This window comes from Meleagris gallopavo, chromosome Z (genome assembly GCF_905368555.1).
Source record: "Meleagris gallopavo chromosome Z, MGAL_WU_HG_1.1, whole genome shotgun sequence".
NCBI lineage: Eukaryota > Metazoa > Chordata > Aves > Galliformes > Phasianidae > Meleagris > Meleagris gallopavo.
In genome coordinates this window covers 66,343,345-66,370,238 of record NC_139435.1, presented here as the reverse complement: position 1 = coordinate 66,370,238, position 26,894 = coordinate 66,343,345, and the positions used below count along the sequence as shown (strand labels likewise).

The 26,894-nt window shown below is 40.3% G+C and overlaps 2 long non-coding RNA genes across 2 annotated transcripts; both read right to left on the bottom strand.

Moving 5' to 3' along the window:
- Window positions 1-2,208: 2,208 nt before the first annotated feature.
- LOC104915726 (uncharacterized) lies at window positions 2,209-20,844 on the bottom strand. The gene is made up of 3 exons (XR_014880284.1): window positions 20,611-20,844; window positions 4,513-4,576; window positions 2,209-3,000 (listed from the first exon to the last, which is right to left on the bottom strand). It is a non-coding gene; the product is annotated as an uncharacterized LOC104915726 (long non-coding RNA).
- On the bottom strand, window positions 12,188-20,604 carry LOC146542352 (uncharacterized). The gene is made up of 2 exons (XR_014880285.1): window positions 14,460-20,604; window positions 12,188-13,340 (listed from the first exon to the last, which is right to left on the bottom strand). It is a non-coding gene; the product is annotated as an uncharacterized LOC146542352 (long non-coding RNA).
- Window positions 20,845-26,894: the final 6,050 nt, after the last annotated feature.

Genomic DNA, 26,894 nt, shown 5'->3' with positions numbered 1-26,894 from the left:
GGAATGATTTGGAGGCCTGCAACCTTTTCACTAATGACCTAAAAAAAGAGATCTGGCTAAAAGGCTCTGCAGATGCCATGCTTGGCTGTGGAAGTCATTCGCATGCTACTGGTTTATGTCAGAGGTACTCCAACTCAGACAGTAAGGTATTACTTGCTTGCTTTGCACAAAGCATCATTTTTCTCTGACAGTAGTAGTCACAAGGAGTGGAACGGGCAAAAAGCATGAAAACAAGTTAGTGAAATTATAGGAGGTGGAACATCTGAATTGTTTGAATGAAGGAGATCTGAGAGACAAAGAAAGTAAACTATACCATAGGCACCAGTTTGGGAAGAAAGTCTAGCAGGAGGAGTTCAGGAGATTATGCTATACAGATATGTCTGTCTTTTTGTGGAGAGTGAACATCGTAGGTAGGTAAACTGCCCAACTGGCATTCAATAATCCTCCTTTTCGTAAAGAAGACAGGCCCATTGCTGATCAGGGCATGGAAACTATTACAAAGAATGCTGAGAAGGCAAAGATTCTCATCACCACTAGAGTAACTGAAACTAGATTACAGGATCAAGTAGATAAGACAATTCATGTGCCAACCTTCCAAGAGGGAAGGGCTGGTTTGTGGCCTCTTGCAAGAGCCCAACCAATAGCAAACTGCAGGACCTGCTAGGATCCATCCCTGCATGTTAAGAGAAGTAGCTGACATTTTTGCAAGGTCTCTGTCTATAATTTCTGAAAAGTCATGGAGATCAGGGGGACATCCCTCATGACCAGAACAGGACAAATATCATACCCAACTACATGAATGGCACAAAAGAGGACCCAGGAAACTCTAGGATCATTCACTTAAATCCCTGGGAAAATGGGATACAGCTCTTGGGACAAGAGCTAGGTATAGGTTAGGATCCAAGTGGCTGAGAAGCAGCCTTGCTGGAAAGGGACATGGGGTTGCTTGTGGACAACAATCAAGCATGATTTAATGGTGCACTGCTGCAGTAATGCAGGCAAGTAGGATCCTGAGCTGCATCTTCAGGGACATTGCTAAAAGAGAGAGAGATATGATCTTCCCACTCTTCTCAGCAATTGTCAGTCCACACCAGGAGTACTTTGTCTAGTTCTGGCTCACAGAATTAGAAAAAAGGACAGTCTGAAAAAAAACCAAACTTCTGCCATAAAGGTAATCAAAGGGTTGAAGAATCTGCCTTGTGGAAAGACTAATGGAGTTAGGACTTCTTACCCTGGAGAAGTCTTAGCAGAGACCTCATCACAGATCCCAATATTTAATGGTGGCTATGAAGAGGATTGAGCTCTCACTTCATGAGGAGTCATATGGAGAGAGGCAATGGGAAAGGTTTCATCTTGATACAAAAAAAGTTTCAGAGCAATAACAATTCTTTACTCAAACAATCTCCACAGAAACACGGTAGAAACCCCACTACTGGAGATTTTCATGATGCTTTTGGACACAGTACTAGATAGTGTCATCTAGGCTACCATTTATCACAAAAGGTTGGACCTGATCTTTTGAAATCCCTTCCAACCTGGACCATTCTGTGATCCTATGGTTCTATAACCTCTTAACAACAATTGGTATGTCTGGACAACTGGTGAGCTGCTGTAGCTGAAGGCCAAGCCTGGAGAACCTGCAGCCACTCAGTATGGTGGACAGTGATTCCATCATCGGTCAAGGTGACACACAGGCAGTCATCTTACCCTTCTCCGGCCAGCCTCCATCACTGACACTCCAGAGAAAAAGCATTTGAAATACATAAATCAAAAAGTGTTCATCCAGGGACAGACAGATATTTCCAAATCCTGTCTTGCTTGACAAAGGGAGAAGGTAATAGGAGGGCCAGAGAGCAGGCCCATGGGATACTTCAGTACCTATGTTTTAAAAATGCAACGTATAAATGCTGTTTAAGGGTCTGCGATATGTTTCAAGCCCCCTATGAACAGCACATTGGTTATCAGATAAAAACTTGAGTTGAATAGTGTATTTATCCCCATTTGTCAAAACTCACAGGAGCTCTTTGTCTAAAGCCAAGCTGGCCTCCATAGTTAGTTAGGAGTGAGAACAGATCTGGGACTCAGACTGTCACTGTCACTCAGTTACCTGTAGTAACACCTATTACAGTGTAGCTTAAATTGTCCCAAAGAAGGATTGCTACACCTTTCATTAGTTAGAAGACATCATCTCCCTTCCAGAAAAGCAGATTCCAGCAGGGCAGAGATAAAATTTATTTTTCAAGGTTTAAAAGCTCACCACTTTTATTGCAAAGAAAAAGCTGGACATTGTACTTCGAGTCTTTCCTGATAACATACTGAATGTATTTCCCCCAGCTCCAGCCTTTCAGAAGCAGTGAAGAGCTCTCCAAAGAAGGTCCATGGCATAGATCTCAGCCAGGGCTGTGCAGTGCCACATATCATACTGTGTCTGTCGAATTTTAAGTATTCTGTGACAGGTTTTCCTAAGAGCACAAGAACTCACAGGTTTGAAGAGAAGATGTGAGCAGCATTTGGAGGACAGGGATGTTTCTGTCAAAACTCTGTGAGACTTCACTGTTTACAATCTGCATTTGTGCTTGTCGTAAAATCCACGTCAGCCCCTCCTTCCAGCTCTCCTCCTCAGTCTGGCCAAACCTTAATGTGCCCACACAGTGGAAGCCTTGGCAGGACGCGTGGCCACCCACAGAAAGGTGGCCATGGGTGGGCCTCTCTGATCTGGGTGAAAGGCATGTTCTGTGACAGAGGGAGCAATAAGCAAATATCAAGCTGTCAGTCCCGGACAGAAAGAAGCCCTGAGGGGAGCTGGTACATTGCTGGGTGAGAAGGAGACCCTGCAAATTCTGCCTCCTTCAGATCCCTCAGGTGCTCTCCTCACCTCCGTGGCTTAGACATGATGCAGCTGATCATGGGTCCTGGAACTTGACAGTCAGACAGGGAGATGCGAAAAGATGTGGGCACAATATTGCATCCAGTTCACCAACAGTTTACACTCCTGACATCCTGAAACAGAGAGAAAAAATCTTGAACTTCTGAAAAACAGTAATATCAGACTGAAACAGAAAGATTTCATTGGTATTCAAACAGAAGTATTTATGGAGTTGTAATCCATTTGGATAAACATAATTTTAAAAGTGCTGGGGATAAAACAGCTTGATATTGCTAACAATGGGCATTTCTGAGGAGGTTGCACTATACCACCCAATCCTTGCAGTTTCCAGAAAAGGCTTTGTCAGAAAAACACCACTTTTAGTTGACCACTCGTCAGTGCAGGGCTCCTTCCTACTCCCAAATGACAGGAGGACATGAGACTGTGCTTGCAGGCAGAAGTGCATGGCTGCTTGGCTTACTGTCTTCCTTCTACTTCTCAGTGTTGAAAATTTCTGGAACATCTCTGTAACTCATAGATGCTCAGATTCTGCTCAGATTCTTTGGGCACCAGAGCAATTTCGAATGTCAGCACATCTGAAATAGGTAAATATATGTAGCCTGAACAATTTTATTGCTGACCTTGAATCTAACTTGCAATCTGAAAAATGACCTTTTTGCAGGCATATTGCAAAGCATAGCTCCAAATCACTCCTTAATCAAGCTTCAACAGTTTCAAGCATGTTCTTTTCAATAGAACTAGATGTCTGACCAAAAAAAAAAAAAAAAAAAGGATGTTTTCAGGTTCTGTTTCTGTTTTCAGAGATCATCTGCGTCTGTGAATCAAACCACCTCTAACTGCGAGCTCCTGCAGTTTTAACAGAGCATCACCAGAGGGCAGCGAGAAGCTTTGTTCTAGCTGGTACTCCTGGTGAGTGCTGCAGCAACTGGACAGACTTCTGGGGCCCTGAATTCGTTCTCTCGATCCATGGGTGATATTAATTTAGTGTCCTTATTCTTTTGAAAGACAATATAGGACTAAAATCCCCATCAGATAACCTTAGTGCTCTCTCTTGTGCAGGAGTTGTTCAACACTGTTCAGATTTAGTGAAAACACTGGGTTCACTCTTTTTATGCACTAGCAATACCAGTTACAGTTTTCTGATACTCTAGCTTCAAGAAACAGAAACTGAAATAGGATCTTGTCATCTACACTTTTCACTGCTGCTTGCATGGAAAGCAATTGATAAAAAGTTAGTTTACAGGATATGTTTTGCCCCTCTTTTGCAGTTACTTTCTTGAATATGAGTTGGTGTGGGCCCCTGAGTTCATGCATTCAATTTGTTTTCCTCTTGGCAGTAATAATCTTTGGGGACCTCCAAGCTAAGACCAAAATGCTTCTGAGAAGGAAGTGAGCAAAAGAGCGCCACATCTGTCTCCCAGGTCCACTTAAAACACTTTCTGATCTTTGGCAAAGTGATAGACAAAAGCAACGTTGGTAGGCGCAGTGGCATGGGTTTTCTTCACTGCTGCCTTTCAGGCTGCATTTGAGAGTGTACTGGAAGCATTCTGCAGAGAGTATTCCATGGAAAGACAGGATAACTTCAATTGAAAATACACGGATAGTATAGCAGCTACTGTACTCACCTGTGTCTGGTTTGGCTGAGCCAAGTTCTTGGTCCTGCTGTTCTTCCTCATAAACCTTTTCTCACTGGAGGAAATGGACAACATTGTAAGCCTCATTTAAAAAATAATAATAATAATAAAAATTGGTGTGGGCACAAACTGATGCTTAACAGCTTCAAAAAGAACCGCGAGCTGTTTTAGAACATTTCCACTAGATGGTGCTATAGCAACTACAAGGAACACAGACTGCAAAAAAATCTATCCTTCGTTTTAAATACGTATTTAACCAGAGCACTGCTTCTGCTCATCAGTTCATACTCTAGCCCTATTTCTCAGAACTACTCTAAGAGGACTCTTAACAAGGTGTTTTCCATGCATGACAACCAGGATTTTAGCCCAGGTGACCACCTAGCTGCTTAACACAGGGGATAATCAAGCCTGGGAGATACCAGACTCCCAGAGCTATCCTGCAGTTCTAGCCTTCCTCTGTCTGTCTTTTCCCTTCTTCTGCATGGGGCATTATCTATGGTATCCCAACATCAGACTTTGGTGGTCTATTTCCAGCAGCCAAGCAGGGCAGGTGTCCAAAATTCCTGCTTGAAGCTGAAATTACTTTTCTGATAAATCAGTGATGTGGTAGCAATGGGGACCATAATTTCTGGAAAACAAACAGAAACTGTGATATTTTACAATGTAGTGGTTCAGAGAGAAATGTGAAAGGAATGTTGTGCGCACATCCTCTGTGGAGTCAATTTCTTAATGACGCTCTCATTAAGAGTGGGTTCTGACGAATGCTGCTTATTTTTTTGTTGTTGTTAAATGCCTGAATTAATTACAAGCAACTCAACTCAAAAGTGAGACTACTTTTTTGCTTGCTGAGTGACACACAGACCAAGTGTGAGAAACAGCCTGCCAATGGCTCCAGCAGGCAGCACAATTCAGTACAACTTTCCAAAAATAAAAGATACTGTGCCAAGACTCCATCTTACTCCACGGTCTCCCCTCCTACTGCCCTGCCATGGGTGCATAGGTACAATAACATGGCTGTAGCATAGGCAAGGCTTTGTTTTATAGACTTATGTGATGTCTTTTAATCTGTGGAGAGAAATAAAGCAAAAATCTTACTTCAGCCCAGCTTAGCTAGATATTGCTTAAGACTGGGAGAAATCAGACCTGAATGTCAATAAATATGAAGATGTGGGAGACACGTGAATCAGAATCATAGAATCACTCAGGTTGGAAAAGACCTTCAAGATCATCAGGTCCAACCACAATCTAACCATACTACCCTAACTCTAACAACCTCCACTAAATCATGTCCCTGAGCACCACATCCAAACATTTTTTAAACACATCCAGGGAAGGTGACTCAACCACCTCCTTAGGGAGCCTATTCCACTGCTTAACAACCCTTTCTGTAAAGAAGTTTATCCTGATTTCCAACTTAAACTTACCCTGACAGTAGGCAGATAGACTAGAAAAATATGAACGAGTGGTACACTAGATAACATTAATCATGATCACTTCCAGCATCATGAAATGCATTAGAGGCTTTCATGCACAGTGTTCATGGGCTCTTGGAAAAGCAGTCCATGGTCTCACATCCTGTGACTGCTTCCTTTCTCTACAGTGACCTGATCACCATTCAGTCTGTATTGGTGGTATTTATTCTGCCTTCACTACCAGGAATATATTTTATCACACACACTTACCTCCCAAACTGCCCTCTGAAGAACAGGCTCTGTTTTTTGTTTTGTTTTGTTTTGTTTTTTCTCTCTTCAAGGCATCTGAGAATAAGTGAAGATGTCTGATCTTTCCTTTTGCTCACCATAATTGGTAAAACACGGTCTCCCTGACCTTGATCAAAAAAAGTGAGTTCTCAGTGCTCCAAGTTACACAGCTACGAAAAGGAAAGAGCTCAAATAAAAGTATCTCCTTCAAACTAACCATTCCTGGATAAACTTACGGCAAATGGGAAGGAAAAATAGTATTTTAAAGCTATTAATGTCTCAGGAAAAGTTCAGCAATGTTAGGTGAGCTCAGATGCCTCCATGTGTGGGGCCAAAGTGATGCTTAGGAAGCTGCTGGCCTCCAATGTGCGTTATGTATGTCCCAAATAAACAACACAACACCATCCAATTTTCCCTCTGTGCTTGCTAGTGGACAGACATGTGTGGATGGATGATGAATGATAGGAAAGAAAAATTTTATGCCACCCTTTCCCCAGTGATTCCAATTGGAAGGAAACCACTGTTTCTGTTCTGCTCCTTCTCCAGCAGTCTGACTCCTTTCTTTAAAGAAAGGAGCAAGGAAACTTCATAAACCAATGTATTAAAGCAGAAAATCCCTGTGCCCCAACTTTGTCCTTACAATCAGCAAGAACGTGTACACCTGTCACACAGGAATTCCTACAGGCTAGATCTAACAGAAATAAACATCTTCATGTATCTGCCTGGAGTGAATTAAATCACACCCCTCCTTTCACTGATTTTACACACTAGTGATTTGTGACTCTGGTTAGCAGTACTGCCACACTTCATAAAATGAGTTGCTTCACGAGCAGAAGAGCACCCATCCCCATGCTCTGTATTTCCCCAGGGGAAATGCTCGCTTCCCACACTTTGCACTTTCTGTTGCAGGAGGTTCCTATTGTGTAATTTGGTTTCTCCGGTGTCCAGTAAAGATTAAGCTTTTACATCTGACTTTCCCCGCTAAAGTGTACCTCCCTGCTATGTCTACCTGTTCCCAGGAAACATACAATAGCTCAGTATCTGTTGGTTTCTTTGAGATTCTCTCATACTGTGATGAAGGGTTGCCATTTTTTCTCAGGTTCAAAGTTTATATGGGAAGCATACATTGTGATTCCACCTGCATTTAGTTTCTGAATGCTGAAAAGTGATAAATACATAATAATTAATTATTGACCAGCTAACAACCAGAGTTTGGTTCAGCTGCAACAGCCATAAAATCTGTGTGTGTGAAAACAACCTGGTCTGACTTCAATTCTATTTTGCAAAAGTCAAGGCTACACAGAAGAGCTTAGCATTTGGTTGTAGGCTGAGGTGGGACATAAAATGGAAATCATTTGATTACTAGTGAAACTTTTTAACATAGAGCCCTGACATTAGGTTAGCAGCCCCACTAACCCTGATGTTTCTCTGCCTGAAATTGATAAAAATTGTTGTGATTTGAGGAGAGGTTTGCGAGAGACTCCAAATTGTTCTTACAGCCAAAGAAAGCAATTGGCCCACCAACTGGGTTGCAAATGAAGGGGGCTGAAAACACTGCAGCCTGGTAGGCCTTGATTCTCATCTTGGTTATTAACAGAATCACGGTTTTAGGAATCTACCGGATTTCGCACAGCCATCCTCTGCCTTCATGCTGCTAATGCTTTCTCTACAAAATCCTCATCAGCTTGACAGAGCTAATTCTATGCAAAGATACTTTCTGATTTAACTGACACTAGAATGGTGAAAATCTGTTTGTTCTCTGGCACCTCAAAGTCTCTAAGTCAGGCCTCATGGCTGTGATCCCATCAAGCATTTAGCATGAATGTGCACTCTAAGCACATGCACTGTCCTATCAGATGCAAGCAGTTGCACAATTAAGAGCTATTATAAGAGAAATGCAGTGCATCCTTCAAAAGGATGTTAAATATCCTCTTTGCATGTACTTTTCGTTGTTGCTCATCCTTAATAGAAAGCTACTCTTAAAAAAGTGTTTAGCAATCAATGAACTAAGAGTGGAGGAAAAGAGATTAAGAAATGCCTCTGCAAATATGAACAATGCCAGTTCCGAGTTACTGCAAACTTGTATACAGTCTGTACAAACCTTTCACAAGTTTGCATCCCAAGGTTTGCACTGCATTATTTTTGGAAGCTGGGTGGAGTTCCTCCTCTGTCGGACATTTCTGGATTTCTGTTGCACTCTGTGCAGGGCTTTCAGGCTATCCCACCTCCTGGGTGGTATCACTTGGTTTGTCTGCTGTTCCAAGGCTCTGACCTAAACATGTTTATGTTTAGAAAATGCCTCAGGGAGTGAGCACTCCTTCTCAGTCTGTCTTTAAGACAGGGGAGAAACAGACATCCAGCTCTCAGATATGCACAGCGTTCTGTTCCTGCTGACTCTGTCCAGGTTTGCATGATGCACAAACACACCCAGGGACACACCTCCCACAGTGACAAGCAGACAGGGCTTAGAACAGAACATGATCTGCTGCATTAGCAACTGCCTTGTTCTTTGATAAACTGCAAAGCTGCTCTATCATGTGTTTGCTGTACTTTGAGCACCTGAAGGAAACATGATTTTCCATCCTGGTTCTGTTGAACAGCCATGATAAAAGTATTGACCTGCTGACAAGTGGGGGAAACATTCCAGCTATGTAAACAGATGGAAAATATTTCTTCTCCAGCATTCCTCAAGTGAGCTGCCTTTAGCCTAGTCCGCAACTTCTGTGCACAATGTTCCTATTTCTGTCTCCACGCACACAAACTGGTTTCTTCACCATCATGAACTGTCAACCACTGAAAGAAGGGGTTTTACTGTACACTTCTAATGCCTGGCAAAATGTTTGAGAAGAAATCCAATGACAAAATAGAGAATGCATATCCATAGGATGTAAAAACCACCCTATACTGGGAGAGGTCAAGCACTGCTTTGAGAAGCAGCTCACTTCCAACATTGGGCACCAGTGACAGTTTAAGAAAGCCATGTAAAATTGCAAGATAAAACATCTCCTAGTAAAGTGTCTCAGCTTTCATCATCCAACAGCACAAGAACTTTTAGTAAAGTGTAAGCCTGAAGTGTATACCTGAAGTATTCATTAGTGTTCAACAGGCATACTTACTTCTCTCCTCTGAATCTACTGACTCTATTTGAACCCAGTGATATTATTGTCCTCTGTAACAGTTCATGCTTGCTCAGTTCCAGAGTTTGTTTTCCACTGTGCATGTAGTAAAGAGGATAGCAAAAAAAAAAAAAAAAAAGAAGAAGAATTTTTGTCTTATTTTAGAAATTGGTGGCCTCCAATTTAATGTCTCTTGCCCTTACTCCTTGAACTATTCACAAGTGGATGTTCTCTCCATCCTCCAACTTAAGCTCTGTATAGTTCTGTTCAGTCAATGCTTTGATAAAGTCGTAGAACCATTTCAGTTGGAAGGAAGATTCTAGTTCAGCTTCCCTGCAATGAACAGGGACAATGCAGCTACATCGGGGTGCACAAAGAGCGACCAGAGCTCCCAAGAGCTAGAGTTATTTCATGAATTTAATACCTTTTCTATTACTTTGTGTAGTTTGACTTTGAGATGAGGCAAGAAAGCAGATACATAGTGACAGTGAAGTGGCTACATGAGAGGTTTATATATGTATATGTATTTGTAGTTCTTTTTATTCTGCTCTCTATCTGTATCTGTAAATCAAAGCTGAAAGGATTCTTTTTTTTTTTTTTTTTCAGCATCTACAGGGACTTGAAATTCAGGAAATGCAAGAGCATTCTCACAACACAATGTATAGTGGGCTCTGGTATCTCTTCACTTACATTGAGTCCATCTGGACCACAGTAGTGGAAGACAAGTGGAAATTAAACTGGATGTAAAAAACCACATCTGGTGGTAGTTTTCTGGATTCTCATTTCTCCTACAGCTAAGTCTGAGTTCTTTGCTTATGCCTACAGGAATGTTGCCTCCAATGTATGTTGCAACCATTCCAGTTCTAAATCCCACTAACCTGATTAACCCTGCTAGCAAAGCTTTCATAGATTTGCTGGTTCATTAGCTCTCAAAACTCATTATTAATGAGTAACTGCTGGACTTCTAATCTGGACGGCATCTACTTCACCTTGTCTTGATTCTTTCAGATGCATTTCAAACAAAAAAGAGGGAGCAGAAGAGACAGCTTGATTCACCTATTTACTAAGCAGCGTCAGCATAGTCCTCAAAGCTAGGCTGCTCTGGCATGCCAGAGATAGTGAGAGCTCCACATAACTAAACAAACATCTCAGAATAATAAACCAACCCAAACAATTTCCTGCGTTGTCTCTCTGGAGTCAGTGGGCTCATGAGGCTTCTAAAAGAGCAGGGAAAAGACAACCAGCTTAGTGAAATCCAGAGCTACCGCCATACAATAAACACTCTGCAAGAGCTATGTCAGCTCAGTGAGTGCTATTTCATGTTTTAAACCTGCAACAAAATTGAGAATACCGGTAGAGATCCAAGAACTTGGATGTATGTGGGTGTCAGACCATGCTCAGAGGTTGTTCTACATGGGCTCCGGCATCAAAACTTCTAGTGTAAATAAATTGCAGGCAGTGCCATATGAAAACTTGCTTTTCTGGTGCACACCAGAATTGCATTTGGCATAAACACATAGAAGTGAAAGTCATGCTTTCAGGTGCTGAACACTGTTCTCTTTCTACTGAAGGCACAGAGAGTTGCACAGAAGGGCACATGACTTCCTATAAAGTATTTCTCTTCCGGAACTTATCTGAGCAGCATACAGCATCACATATGCATCTGTATGCAGTAATGACTGAAAATTCATGAATTTGTAGAATGGCAATGAGATGCTTCTTCCCTATGTATCCTCTGTACCCGTTGTATTTCTGTTCAAAACAACAATACAGCAAAAAAATTGATTTCTTTTCTAATTTGGAGCTGAAGTCTGATGCTTTTTGAAATCAATAGTAAATACTCACTTCAAATACAGATTTGTCTGTAAGATTGTAAGCCTGATTCAGTATACCTTATTCATGATACTGCTGCCTTGCTCAGAGAGAGTCTGAAGAGTCAAACCCTTCAGCCATGTCATTTCCTACCTTCAGAGCTTTTGCAACCTGAATGGATACCTCAAACTCTTCAAGCACTCTTAAATATAGAATTAAGGTAGCAGACAGAGACTGCATGTCTCCAGTAACTCTCTGGAAAAATGGTGTGTTAGACACAATATAAATTTAAAAATATTTGGAAGGAAAATGTAGCAGAGTCTGCCAGATGATTGTTTCACAACAGCTCTTAAGGTTTCAAAACTTGTTTTCAATGTGTGAGAGAAGAAAAACAAATCTCTTCCAATGCTTTCAGGAAGTTTAATCACAACAGATGGTCCTCCCAAAACACAGAAGTCTATGGTGGACACTTTCTACCTCTTAGCAGCAAATTTGTCACGTTCATTTCAAGAATCCTCTTAAATTTTATCTAAGATTTTCTAAAAAAATATGTTTTATTAAATGAGGATGGAATTTTTCCCATTTTGAAAACCCTTGGGTAAATTTACTAGCTATTAGCTCTGAACTTTATGACCTTGTGACAAAGAAGCTGAATGCTCCACCACACAAGCCTTGACTCAAAATCCAAGATGATAATAGCAATGCTCATTATTACTTTTCTAGGCTATTAATTTTTTTCTTATATTAAACTCCTACTCTTACCTTCATAGCCTGTATATAACCCTCCCAGCTCCCCTTGCTCCCTACCCCACCAGAAACCCAATGGGAGGACAGTGTGTAGAAAAGTCATGTCAAAAAAGCAGACCTATAAGCTTTGCAGAAAGACACACGCTGTTCATGCTGCCTTTATTTGTTGTTGAAATGAAGGAGCACAGTGCATTTTGTATGTTCTGTATGTTCATACGTGACATGCCAAGAACCTCTGCTGGTGAAGTAAGTGTCTTGCCATTTAACCTTTTGCCACAACTATGCAGACTATTTAGCAATCCAAGCACAAGAAGTTAAATTTTATTAGGCAGTTTATGCAGTCTTTTAACATCATAACATGTAAGTGGACAAATCCTTCCATATTCAAAGCCAGAAAAATAAATGATCTTTCCCATTATGTTTCATATGACTGTTTGAGATTGTTTTATGAAACAATAACCAATGTGATTTTCCAAGGTCATGTGCATGTTAGTGACAAAATTCAAATATAAAATGTCAATGAACTCTTAATTAGGTCAAGATGTTGAGGCAAAATTCCTTCTGTCCAAAGTATAATCTTTTCCCTCAGTAGGATAATTAAAATAAATGATGCCCATGAGAAAAAGCATGCTTTAACATTGAAATCCCATTTATCTAGATAAGCTTCAAATCCCTCCTCGTTTTGCTCAGACAAAGTTCATCTGTCTTTATTTGCAACTGATCTGGCTTTTTTTAAGCTTAGCATAGTGGGTTGTTGTTGTTTTTTTTTCTTTCACCTCTGTAGCCTCCACAGTTAGGTTTATATTGTTGAAACGAAGGAATCCTTTGCCCTTTCTGTTTTCCAGTTGTCTTCAAGCTCTTCATCTTAACCATTGATTCTGATCTTAGCGGCCTTCATACCTGGTCATTGTTAAAAACCAAAATCCAACAAATTACCAACAGGTCCTTCTTTACCCTAATGTTGTAGGGTGAGGCAATGGTTAGATGGCAGGAAACCACACTTTTCTCACACAAATAGAATGGACAGCCCATTTCACTCCAGTTATGCAAGGAGAGATGTCTGTGCCAAAGACACAGGAAGAGGATGAATGTGACTTGAAATGCTCCAGTACTTGTTTTTGTAAAAAAATATTTCAGTTCATTTTCTTTCTTCCCTGTATTTGCATTAGAAAGTACCTCCAGACTTATTCTTTTTATAAGATAGTTCAAGAGTAGTAATCATATCTGTACATATTGGTACATTCAGCACCAAAAAGGACAGCTGGTCCTAGACTTAAAATCAGAAAAGTATCCTCTCTTCCTGCCGGTTATTATGAATGAACAAACTAGATCCTCAAGGCAGCTGTTTCCTTTACCCCTTCACTCTCTTGCAGGAGCTCATCATCTTTTTTCTGTGTTTTTTGGAGATGTTCTCTTTGGAGTTTTCCCCAAAAACATTATCATTCTAGCAGCAGAAAAGAGCAGAAGTAAATAGTGAAGGTGAAGGAAAGGATGAAACAATAAGTTGCATGTTCTTATCTTCATTTAATGGGGAAAGAAAAGAATATAAGTGCTTAATGAGAACATAACTACATTTGCTGCTTTGAAAAGCTCTTGCTTGCTGGTCTAAAACATATTCAGCCTGAGATAAATTCATAAACATTAGTATATGAAATCAGCAAGTTTTAAATCTCAAACTAACTGCCTTGCAGAAAACAGCATTTTTGTAATTCTGCACCCTTTCTCTAAGGACAAAAAACAATTTTTACTTTTACCTCCCCTCTATTTCTGCAACCTTTTTTTTTTTTTCACAAAATTGGAACTTCTCACTCTTTTTCTAAATCCAAGTTTTTAAGACTTCAGTGAGAATCTAAGCTGTCACTGAACTTCAATTTTTTTCAAAGGAGCATTTTTATCTCACAAGTCTTTCCTGACCAGGTGGGTTTACATATCTGAACTGGAGCATTAAGTGAGTGTATGCATAACAATTCCTACATTGCTTTCTGGGGGGATGTTGGCAACTCTCTTTATCTGTCAATTCAAGACTGCATAAGATCAGATGAAGAAATGTTGATAAATTGAAAATTTTGATGTTTATAAATCACCATATGTGTCAGAAACATGCAGTACCATAACTTTTTTTTTTAAGGACATCACTATAGTAAAACTCGTTGATAGAGTTCAGAGTTCATGGGACATTAGACTCTGTTCCTCTTTCCTTTTGTCCATAAAAGTCTTTCTTCAGAGCTTTACAAGTTCACAGAACACTTTAAAAAGCATGTGAATGTACATTGTGCTTCTGTTTTTAACATTAAACATTTCTCAGGCTATAATAAAAATTTTACATTTGTGTTATATTGTACTCCTTTTCCTTATATTTTTTTTAAATACTAGAGTAGCACATAGCTATTCAGTTTATTCCTGTAAATAGAACAAGAAAACCTGCAAAAAGAATGGAAATTGGAAAATTATGAAGGTAGAACAAAAGACTTTGAGCTTAGCACTTCATTGGAAGAAATCTTTAGGGAGAGACAGATTCTTTTCTAGGACTGTGTAAGTGGTCTGCAAATAGTTTGGCACTGACTTGTCATTTCTTCGTTCCTGTCATTCCTCCAATCAAGGGGGATTTGTTCTGATTTTTTTTATCCAAATCACCTTGTTTCCTTGGAAGTTCAAATGCTCATTAACTGTGAAGAGAGAGAGAAAAAGAGCTGGAAAGTAAACTTCTACTAGCATGGTTCTAGCCCATGGAATTACACGTAGTAAAAAACCACCATTTTGCAACTATGATATCCTAGTAAACCTGGTGTGCTCTATGTTTATACACATGGCTAGATACTATGAGTACAAACTCAGTCAATTAATATTCCGTGTTAATTTCTATCTGTAAATCTATCCATTTTCTAATATAAAGACATTGAAGACTGTATATGCCTCTCACAGACTAAGGATTAAGTAATAAAATCATTACTTCTGAAATCGTTTCAGTTGAAATCTTATGCTGTGATACACACTGTAAACACCTTAACCAGATTTATCAATCAAGAGTAGCTGATGGGCTGGCATTTGCATACGCACAAACAATAAAATGTAATTAAAAAAAAAAAAACAACAACTAATAAATACGTTCTTTGTGGAATAATTCTGCAATTGTCTGCAATTAATTGTACACAAATAAGAAAACTATTTACATAGCTTTCTGTGCAGAGAACAAATTTAAATTGGGGTGAGATTATCCAAGACATCCAGCATAGCTTCACCAAGGGCGGATTGTGTCTGACCAATGTGGTGGCTTTCTATGATGGAGTGATAGCAATGATTGCCAAAGGAAAGGCAGTCTCATCATCTACCTGTACTTGTGCACGGCCTTTGATACAGGCCCACACCCCACCCTTATCTCAAAATTGGAGAGATTTGAAGGCTGGACTATTTGGTGAATAAATTGATTGGACAGTCATAGCCAGAAGGTTGTTGTCAATGTATCCATGTCCAGATGGAGGCTAATCACAAGTAGTGCTCCCCAGGGGTCTGTCTTGGGACTGATGTTCTTCAATATCTTTATCAATGACATAGACACTGGAATCGAGTGCCCCCCTCAGCAAGTTTATTTTTGACATCAACATAACAAAAGGAAGGGATTTAATCGAGAGGAACATGGACAGGCACGATGAGAACCTAATGAGGCTTAATAAGGCCGAGTCAAGGTGTTTCACTTGGGTCAGGGCAGCCCCAGACACGAGCACAGACTGAAAGAATTCACTGAAAGGAGTCCTGTGGAGAACTTTGGGTCCTGATAGATGAACAGCTGGAGATGAGCCAGCAGTATGCGTTTGCAGCCCAAAAGGTCAATAGTATCCTGGGCTGCATCAACAGAGAGGGGGATCAGCAGGGAGAGGGAGGGGGATTTTCCCCCTCTGCTCTGCCCTTAGAGGCCTCATTTGGAGTGTTGTGTCCCCGCTGGGGGTCCCCAATAGAGAAGGAGTACAGAGCTGTTGGAATGGGTCCAGAGGAGGGCCAAAAAGATGATCAAAGGGCTGGAGAACTTCTACAAAGAAAGGTTTAACAAGTTGGGCTAGTTTAGCTTGGTGAACAGAAGGCTCTGGGGAGACCTCATTGTGGTCTTCCAGCACTTTAGGGGAGCTACAAGCAGGTGTGGGACCAATGTTTTATGCATTCTGATAGTCATAGGACAAGGGGGAGTGATTTTAACCTAAAAAAAGATTTGTGTTAGATGTTAGGAAGAAATTCATTATTCAGAGGGTGATGATGCCCTGGTACAGGCTGCCCAGAGAAGTTATAAACTCCCAGTCTCTGGAAGCATTCAAGGCCGAGTTGAATGGGGTCCTGGGCAACCTGATCTAGTGAGTGGCAACCCTGCCTGCAGCAAGAGGGTTGGAATGGGTTGATCTTTTAAGTCCCCTCCAACCTAAGCTATACTATGATTCTATGAAATGAGACACTGTTTTGATTCAAAAAAAGAGGTTTCAAACTAATTATGTTTTCTTCTGGCATGTTGAGGATGATGTTTTAGGGATTGTATCCAACAAGCGATTCTGTAAATCACAGCATCTTAATAAAGGCCTATCATATACTGTCACATGGTTTGCTGTACTATGAGTACAACCTGTGTCCACTCTTGAGTAGAGGCCTGTGCAGATGCCTTCTGATTTCTGGAGATTCGAAGAAGCTCTTTTAAAGGGCTGGATGAAATCCAGTTAACGTGTGTTGATATCAAGGTTTTAAACTGATATGCTTAAAAGAAGGGCAAAATTAAGAGTGTGTGTTTTGTGTATAAATATAAATTATGAAGAGGGAAAATGTAAACATTAAGTCTGGGAGAAGAACTGAAACCACAAATGAATGGAAAAGAAAATAGCAAAAGAGAGCCAAAGTACCTATTTCTACACAGGTATGATTCAGGGCCTTGGGCTCTTACTTTGTGACTACAGAGCTCTGGTGTTCCTCCCTCCATGTTTGAGTAGATATTTATGAACTCTATTTATACCTTGATAGATATAAAAAAACATCTCCATGCTACGCTAAGTGATTCCATCCCATGTTTCTAGTAAAAACAGGTGCTTAAAGCTTCAATCCTGTGATATTAAGAGGTTGGATCTAGGTTAACTTGAAGCTGATAGATTCTTTAAAAAGCCAAAGAGACTTCTATAAGAATCCACCAGACTTTTAAAAGTTATGTAGAAAATGGGACTGAAACTGATGATGAAGATCACAAAGCTGCAAGCAGCAGTATGTTCTCGTTGGAGCCAAGTTTGGTCACGAGGCTGTATTTAGCACAAGAACTGAAAACAGTTCTATAATTTAACATGGCCAAGAGTGAAAAACTGTTCAATAATAATGAAGGTTTGCTCTACTGGCTGCCCTCATCCAAAGCTCTTCCCTTCCCAAGCCTCTTTCCTTTTCCAGAGTGCTCAACGCATTTACTAATGACAAAGAACACAATACAGTAAGAGCACAGAAAACCTTCAACAAATATATCCCAAATTCATCCCAAAGCCTGGAGTCTAATACAAAGGAAAACATGGTTGGAATTTGCATAAATTTCAGTGAACATAGGACTGACAGCCAAAACAAAATCACTATTTCATAAAGCAATAGTTTCAGTTTAGTATGCCTGTAGTAAGAACAGAACATCGAATACACACAAGTAGAACAGCTTTATAAAATGGAGGAGTTCTAGAATTGAGTTGGACGGACGTGACCCTCCAACATAACTTTACATTTGCCTGCCTTGAGCAATTTTAGGATGAAAAAAGTTGATTAATTCCCACTGAGAACAAAAAGATTTTGTATAGATACAGTAGAATATATTGACCATATTTGTTTGATGTCTTTTTCCTAAGTTTCATCTAAGGGCAGTGAAGCACTGTAAAGTCTTTTAGTTTCATACTAATAGTTCAGCTTTTAGTGCAAAGTGTCCACTGAAAAAACTGCACAGATAATTTTGTGCCATACATTACACATAAAGATGTAACAATTAACTTGCTTGCTTTTCCAAACGTAACTATCCTTGCATCATTTCAGGAGAAAGGATGAAGTCTAATTCCTACATTAGGAAAAGTCGGGGGTCATAGAAAAAGAAAGACTTGAATGTTACTTAATGAATATTATGAGAAATAGAGGTATGGAAGTATACTACTTATAACAAATATTAACACATTTATCTGAAGGCTGGAAATACAGTCCTGTAGGAGTCCTTTCCCTTTACCTTTTTTATTAAGCAGTAAAAGTCACAATCTCTTTACAAACTAATTTCCAAATTATTCAAGAGTTCATGAAAAAGCTGGTAATAAAATATTTTTAAATGTACTTGTTTTCAATAGAATATAAAAAACATAAAACAAAAATATTGATCAGCTTCTTACTTCAGCTGAAAAGCATGCTTTACCTCTTGAGAGAGTTCATCCAACATCAAATGCAAAAGCAATGAGAGCACAAGTCAACTGAACTATGCTCCAATGAGGACACAGGAGCTGTGCTGGGGTACCCAGGACCCCTACAAAGAATGCTAGGGAGCTCTCAGTGCCAGGGCCTTCAAAACTGGTGGAGTGGCCCAGGCCAGAGGCAGAAGATCCCTAATGGGACGCACCAGGTGTAGGGGTGACCACGGGGCTGTCTTCCTACACTCCTGCAGCATGGGCATACTAGGAGTCTTGCAGCCAGCAGAACTCAGGGCCATACAGAGCTATAAGGATTTTAATAAGCCTCTTCACGCTGGTTACAGCACCTGCAGCAATGTACACACACAGGAAGCTCACAGCAGTGCCCTGCCCCACAAGCACAAGCACTTCTCACCACTCCTTGCTGGAAAGCCCCTCAATCTCTTGTTGAAACCACTGCAGAGCTGATTTGAGATCTTCTGGACATTCCTGGAAAAAGGCAGCCCAGATCTTGAGTGGGAAGTTGTGTTCAGGAGCCACAAGCACTGGCTTTGCAGGCCCCTGTTCATCCTGCAGGCCATCATCTGAGTGTTCTGCTGGCTGCAGAACAGAACAATTCAGATTATCTTTGTCTGATCTCACCAAGTATTGGATGGTCTCTATGTTGTCCCCCTCAGAGGGCATAACTCAGCTTCTTCCTCGCCCACCAGAGCATGTAGCTGTGGAGACAAGGGGTCACATAAGCAACATTGTCCTGACTGTGTCCACAGATGGGGCAAGTCCAGTCCACCACCACCTCCATGACTCCGGGCAGTATAGCGGGCTTGGGAGAGCCAAGCTTGTAAAGCTGCTCCCCTGCACTGGTGCTCCAGCTAGCAGAGGTTGCCACAAAGTACAAAAGAGAGAGATAGGTCACGGTCATAGGGCTGGAAGTAGCCATGACCCAGTCTCTCAACAGGAAGCCCACCTGTCCCCTGCTCTCCACAAGCTGCCCCTAAGGACCCAGCAAACCCCACACCACTCACCTCTGCTGCTGCTGAGCCAGCCAGGGCTGGGGAAACACAGGTGGTGCTGTGTGGATGGGTACTGAGAGCAGCTGCCAGCAGCCCCACAGCACAGCATAGCCAAATCCCCAACCAGTGGTCCAAGACTCACAGATATGTCCAAATGGAGTACAGGCATGAGCTAGGCTGCTCTGTGCAAGGGTTAGCAAGGTCACAGCCATCTCTCACTGATGTCATTACCCCTTGGATCTCACAATGCATCATCATAGGTATTCAGGCAACAGTCTGGACTTCTGTTACTCCTCATCATTCACTGATTTTCCTTTGTAATGGTGATATAGTTGGGAAACAAAAATTGCATGTTTACTATCTCCACAATAATCCATTTTCCATGAATTGTTCCAACTTTCTGAAGACACATTTTTGCCCGTTCTGGTTTGGATGCTATATAAATTGGTGGCAGTCTCTATGCCAAGGTTGCTTTTTATACCAAGTGTTTGTACCACAGAAGGTTGTTCGCTTACAGTTTCTTAGTATAGAGAACCTGCTTTAGCAGGAGTATTGAACTATATGATCTCCAGAGATGCCTTCAGGCCTGCATGATTATGAGATTCTCTGCTTCTTTTGTCCTTTATGGTCACACAATACTGATTCACTGACACAACTGCAAGTAAATCTTGTTGATAAGGAGACAAAATACAAGACTACAGAAAAGGTAAATAGCAGGACACAGAGCAAGCATGATTATCTACAGAGTCCAGAGAGAGAGGCAGCACACAAACCAAACATTTTGCCACAGTGCTGATGTGTCTTCAAAAATCTTAGTTCTATCAGCTACGTATACGTGTCTATGTGAAAACAGAAGGTTCATTACTCACTCAACAGAAAACAGCTGTAACATTTACACATTTCTTTTCACATTCAAGTTTGAAATTCTGAAATGGCATCATTAACTAACAAGTTTCCATTGGTTTCACTGATTTCCAGGAAGAAAAAAAAAAAATCAAGTGTAGGGGTCTCTTTCTTCCTTAGCTCTTGCTCTGGCAAAATTCCCATCAGTAATGGCTGGGAGTTATGGCTGAATATGGATGGAAGGATTAAGTCCAGAACATTCAGCTTCAGTTTGAACATCCTGACGATATTTGTTGGGGGGGTTTGTTTTGTTTTGTTTTGGCTGAAATTTTAGTATTCTTTAGCTTTTGTTAATCAGACAGAGGAGACACTCAGAACAGTTAAGAGTAAGAGGACCTACCCTAAATGTCACTTTAACCAGAAACAAAGTCACATGAACCAAATGGATCAGACTTCTAAAACAAGCACTAAGTTCACTTACCTTTCTGGTTTAACTGCCACAAACACATACATCTTCTAAGTGCGAATTCAAGTGGGCGAGTGAGCTCAACCCAAGACACAATGTGTCCTCTTTTCTGTTCGTCTTTACTCCTGATAGGCTGCTGAACACAAACTGCGTAAGTTCAATCGAGGTTCTGTAAACTCTTGAGGAGTGAGGAGTACCTCCTGTTAGGACAGAGAGGACGAAGCAGATGTTTAGAAGAGGAGAGAAGGGAGGCGGATGCTCTTAGTGTTGTGACATAACTGCTGGCTGGGATGTCCCAATACTGCCTCCATTAGCACATAAAGGAAGAGATAATTGGACCTTGCCACTACTCTGGCTCTCATTTCAGTATTTTCCTGCTTCCCCTTTAGCATACTGAGCTCAGTGTTGAGTACTCACAATTTTTTATTCTTATTTTTTTCCGGTAGGCTCACATTCTCTTTTCAGCCTTGTTTATTTCCCCACTCCTGGCACTGTGGTTTTGAGGGCTCTTCATCCTAATTTCCACTTTCGTGTCTTCAGCCTTGGTCTGGCTTGATTTCAAAATAATATTTTGAGTAATATCCATACAAAATCTCATTCTGAGGGAAAGTGGAGTGCAATGAATGCAGCACGAACCATATCAGACTGAACTAAGGTTCTGCCTACTTTTGAATCTTCTCTTAAAATGCCACATTTATTTGCACAAGTGTAAAGCTTTGGATGTATTTTTATTCCATTGATAAAATTTTAAATAATTAAATAATAATTAAATTTTATACCTTAAATTATTCAAATTTCTACTCTTCTAAACAAAATTTTTGTGTCCACTGCATTACACGGCTTGGAGTTCGATTGCTTAGGTACACATTGCAGCATCTCCTTCTGAATCATATCCTTGACATTTTCACATAATGACACTTAATCTTTGCATTGAAAGAAACAGTGGAATTGCTCCATATTCCATGTCTCCATTTTTCTTATGACTTCCTATGTACCATATTCTTTTGACTATCATATCACTTTTCAGTTAATCACTTTTTCAGGCTAGAATCACTTGTCTAAGAGAGGTATTTTCAAGAATATCACAACATCATAACAGCTTTGATCTTCCTGGATGATGATGAAAGTTGTAGAAACTTCAACGTGGATGCTATAGCCCTGGAGACTTGAGTCCTCTCTTACCTACAGAGAAAATTTACAGTTCTCAACTTGTGAGTTTCAGTTTTAATAGAAAAGAACTCTCCTCACACCCCAAACCTTTTCTCCTTGACTCTCAGTCCTTGGCATTGCTGGAAATAACAGAACATAAATCCTCCTTCAGAAAAGAGAAATTAGAAATGTATTCTGATTCTTCTTCTAGTCCAACCTTACTGGGTTAGTGGAAAATAAATACCATGTGAAGCAGTCAAGCAGTAACTGCGCACTTTAAGTAAGTAGAGTTTAAGTTTGCCAGTGCTTTTGTGTTTCAAGATTATGTTCTGCAGCAAGAAAACACAACCTGGAAGAACCTGTCTACCAAAACTGCATTTTAAAGGTGTTGACTTATTTTGGAAGAAAAAAAAAAACTCCTGAATAGACTTAAACCTACAGACTTTGCCTGGATCTTCTGGCAACAGAGTTTTCAAATCTTCCAGTTTCTCTGCATACGAATCTGTCTTTTATGATCAAAGGTGCTTTTCATAGTTTTCTCATATTTAGTATCTGCCTGGATCTTTACAAAAATTATGCAACACATACTTTGGGGTATAGAATATACCAAAATGTAGTCACCTCAGCATGAATGTCCTGACTTTGTGCTTAACAGGCAAAGTATGTTTTGTAAACTCTCATGAGCTTAGCCTGAAAGTGTATTCAACATCTGCTCTGCAGACAAAGACTCGCAGATGTTTTAATTTTGCCTACCTTTTTTTTTTTTTAATCTTGGAAGCTAGTCATATTATATTCTTAGTGTGTATTGGGCTTGTCTACAAGTAAAGATGAAATTCACTGTCTGAATACTGCAAAGCAGTATAAATCTTGTTTTTCTTTTTTTATAGCTTGAACTAGTAACCCATTGCCTGGATCATTCAAATGCTTGTTTGCTCTGCTGAAGACTGAAACACCCATCCCCTTCACAGACCTCTGCCTGAAAGCAGAAACTTTTGGCAGACTGACTCTTCTCCTCCTACGTAATAATCTTTTTCCAAAGTCATGTGGACAGACATTTTGCCCTCATTTAAGGGCCATGTACTCTCTTCAGTCTGTGTCAGAACTCCCAGAGGTGTCAATGGGATTTGCATGCATAAATCAAAACTGATTGCTCTCAATTGTGTGTGTTTAAACAATTTACGTGGGAAGTCTGAACTTCAAGTTTCTAGTCCTGAACAATTTGTCTTAAAATAATTAAAGTCAGTGAATTTTTGTTATTTGAAAGAATTCCAAAGTACGCATCTATCCTAGCTTTTTAATGATAAAACAAGTGATAATTTAATAGATTAATCTCTTTTCTTCTTTTTTTTAGGAGCACTATTACTTTCATGGAAAAATTGTTAATTTCCTCTGAGCTTCATATTGCTTCATATTCTGCTTGAGCCAAGAAAGGGCAATGCCTAAAAGTAAAAAAAAATCACTCAATTTCTATTATTGAGACATGTACTGCCTAGCTTCAATACTTCAGTTTTAAATGTAAAATACATCCTGATCTCTTTTCCGTACTTCTTTCATCATTGCTACAAAAAAAAAAAAATCCAATGATTAGAAACTGCTGAATCAGCGTGTTCCAGAAATACAACTCACTGCAGAGAGCTCTTGAGGGTAGATCCTGCTCTTTGTCACAGTTTGGAGACAGCAAATGAGAAACTGTAACTAGGGCTGTAGGTAGGTAAGCCACTGGCAGCAGTGCAGCTTTGGAAGGAGAACATTTTAGGGCTGAGGAGAAAATTCACTCTCCGGCACTCAGGAGCTGAACCTGTCCACACTGCCCTTTCTGTCAAAGCTACAGGAGGAAGGAGGAAGAAGTGACTTCCCATAGCTCTTTCTTCCTCTTCCACCTTCTTTCCAGGAAGACTTTGGACACCACCTACCAGTGACTGCCCTCAAGGCACTTCTTCCCTATTACAGTGTTAATGGATCCCCAGTAGGCAGATTTCAGATGTCGTTTTCTAAGAATGCAAATAGTTCCCATTTCATAAAGTCAATTCCTGCTAGTTTTGCTCTTATGCAGAGTTTTCAACAACCCTAATGAAACACTGCCTGAGATCCACAAGGAAAGTGGCCAATGCAGGCTAATCCTGTGCCCTGCCTATGGCTTTTCATCCTCAAGGAAGGACGTCTGGCTCTGCTAGCTCTGTATTGTGTGAGGTTTCCCCAGATGGATGCTCTGGTGAGCACGAAGGGAGACTCAGAATAAGTTTAAGTAACACTAGGTTCTTCTTTCTTTTCAAAAACTGTCATTTTATCTCTAGTTTAGATACCATTTAGAATGCTGCAAAGTTCCTTCAAAGAATGTAATGTTTCAGTTGCAGTTGAGTTTCCGCCATGGCACAAAGTCACTAACAGAACATCTTTACAGTAGAAAAAAACTGACCTGCATTTTTCCAAAAATTGTAGGGTATGTAATACTGTGGCATTGCCTCTGCAGGCATAAATTCTGCGTGGGTTGAGCACGCAGGGATGTATTTCGTCCAGCTGCATTTGGGGGAACGTGAAGGGGGAGGAATATAATGCTTTCCTTCTCCATATTTGGAAAGATGGTTGGCCACGTTTCATTGAGTAATTTAACCAAAAAGCTATTTGGCTAAAGGACAGCAGTCCTCAGACTGTTTGTTTGCAGAAGGGCTTTTAAGTGGGGGGTATAGATTTCCCTTTTGTTTAGTAAGCAGGGTGGTGTTAAATGACCATATGATCTTGACAGGAGACAGCAAAGAATTACTGGAATTTGTGAAGTCTGTGGATTTTAATAAGATAATTAAAGAGATAGGGAATGTGATTGTAAAAGTAGCTGAAGTTCTGCTCTTAAACAACCCGTCAGGAAGTCAGCTTTCTTTTATCACATGAAACAGCACTTTATCCACAGTATCTAGTGTTTTTTTGTTACCTGCAACGCGGATGTGCACACTATCACCACAAGCCATGTGAAATTAGTATTATCATTCAAGTAGTGAAGCCTAAGGCAGATATTTTGACCTTCAGGGACACTCAAAGTGGGAAAAAATTCCTTCTGCTCTCTACTTCCCCATCTGCTACAGATCAGCATGAACCAAAGCACAAATAATATGCATGAATACAGCAGGGAAAAGATCATCAAAAGCAGAGGGCTTAAGCATATCAACATGGAAAGGATTTGTAAAGAACTGGCAGACAGGCTTGGAGAAGGCAATTTTATTACAACAGAGATTTCCACTGGAAACTGTGCTTTCGGAAAAGCTTAGTGAACATACAGTGAATGCAATTCTACTGCTCACTTGCACACAACCTCCTCCTCCATCACTGACAAGACAACCTTTTATTTTGCAAGCACAATCCTCCGGATAAAATGCCTTTCTGAGGATTTTACAGGCTGCATCTAAGATTTTCAAAATTCAGTTTATTCCAGAAATGATTCTCCAGTTCTCTCAAATCACAATATGAACACACTGGAATACTTTGGACACTGTCACCACTCTCTCCCCCATACACCCAGATTGTGTTTATTACAAGTGCTAATGCTTCACAATATCACATAATGCTTTATTTAGTATCTCTTCACTGCATTGCAAGGTTGAATCCCAAAGATTTTAAAATGAGTTACCTGCACCATACATGTGGGAGAACACACATTAATTATCCACAAATCTAAAGGAAATTTAAACTCACCACTACAATTTTTGCATCAGTACCATGAGAGAGTCTCAGTTTCCCATCCAGTCAAAGCTTTGCAGTTCACCTATTTACTCATTTTTGCTTTGAACTGACTGTGTGACTAATGTGTTTACATTTTAACTGATGACTTCACTTTGCTGCCCTTACATATAAGGGCATCTCATACAGCATATTCAGCTTTCATCTGAACAAGTAAGAGCCTCAGTACAAGACACAGGACTTGTATGTCCTATGAGAACAAGCATTTTCACAAATTATGTGTGTTTCAAGCGTTAATTTATAACTACCTGTTTTTTTTGTTTTTTGGGGGGGGAGGGGGAGGGAGGTTCAGTACTGATTAGATCACTGATAGTGGAACTAATTGCAGTATTTTCAAAGTTAGTCCTACCTGGTTGCAGTCTCTCACGCTAGCAGTACAGATTGTGCATAAGAAAAATGGCCACCAACACAAATTGTTCTTCCTTTGCTAAAAATGTTTCCAGTTCATCTCCTTTCCTTTTCTTCTGTGTCCTACAACTCATTAAAAATTTGAATCTGACTAGTGTTACAAAGACATGGGGGAAAACAAGGGAAGGGAACTGGCAGTTACCTTGTCAACAAACCAAATTGGGCTATAGAAAGTTACATCTTGATGGTGACCTGAACATTTAGAGTAAAGGGAAAATGCCATAACTGTAATGATTCACTTTCCTCTAGGCACACTTTGTAAAAACCACTCATTTCATCCACTCTCATTTCCTCTTCTTAGCTATAACTTCCCAATCTGGATTCTGCAAAGATTGAGATGCTCTCTAGTCTGGCATACTACAGATAAAAAGTGCTTCAAGGTACAGCAGTATCGTTACTCAGCCTACAGTGAATGCAACTGAGGCATCACTTCTTTCATCCCTCAAAGGCTAATGGAGCAAATCAGTTTGCTGGGGGAGGCGGGTGTTATAGAAGCTCCCAACTGCCCCTTTCAAGGCAAAATGTTGGCTGTCACTACCGGGGCAAAGCCAAGCAGCCCAATACTGCAGTGTTTCACTGTGACATAAACCAAGCGAGATGAACTGATTCAACTCATCAGCAGCACATGCCTCAGCACCAAAACTCCACTATTCCTCTCTGAGAGTGTCTGAATGCTACCTCTGTTTCAAGCACAATGTGGCAAAAGTTCACCAAAGAAATGTATTTTTATTTAGTACTTAGCATATGTTGGAACCATACATCAAATGCATCGTTTCCCTAATTAAATGGTATCTCCTCTCCCATACTCCCTTGTCAGCTGCAGCGGAATTTGAGTACTGCTGGAAAGTCAAAGGAGTAGCACTGGATTTTCCATCAGCAGTGAAAAAGGACTAAGTAATGCCATTAAATAAAAATGTGAGGTTTGACTTGCAAATGTACCAGCATATACACCACGGCACTGTTAAATGGCAACAAATAGCAAAGAGAAGGGCTGGAAAATGAATGAAGGAGAA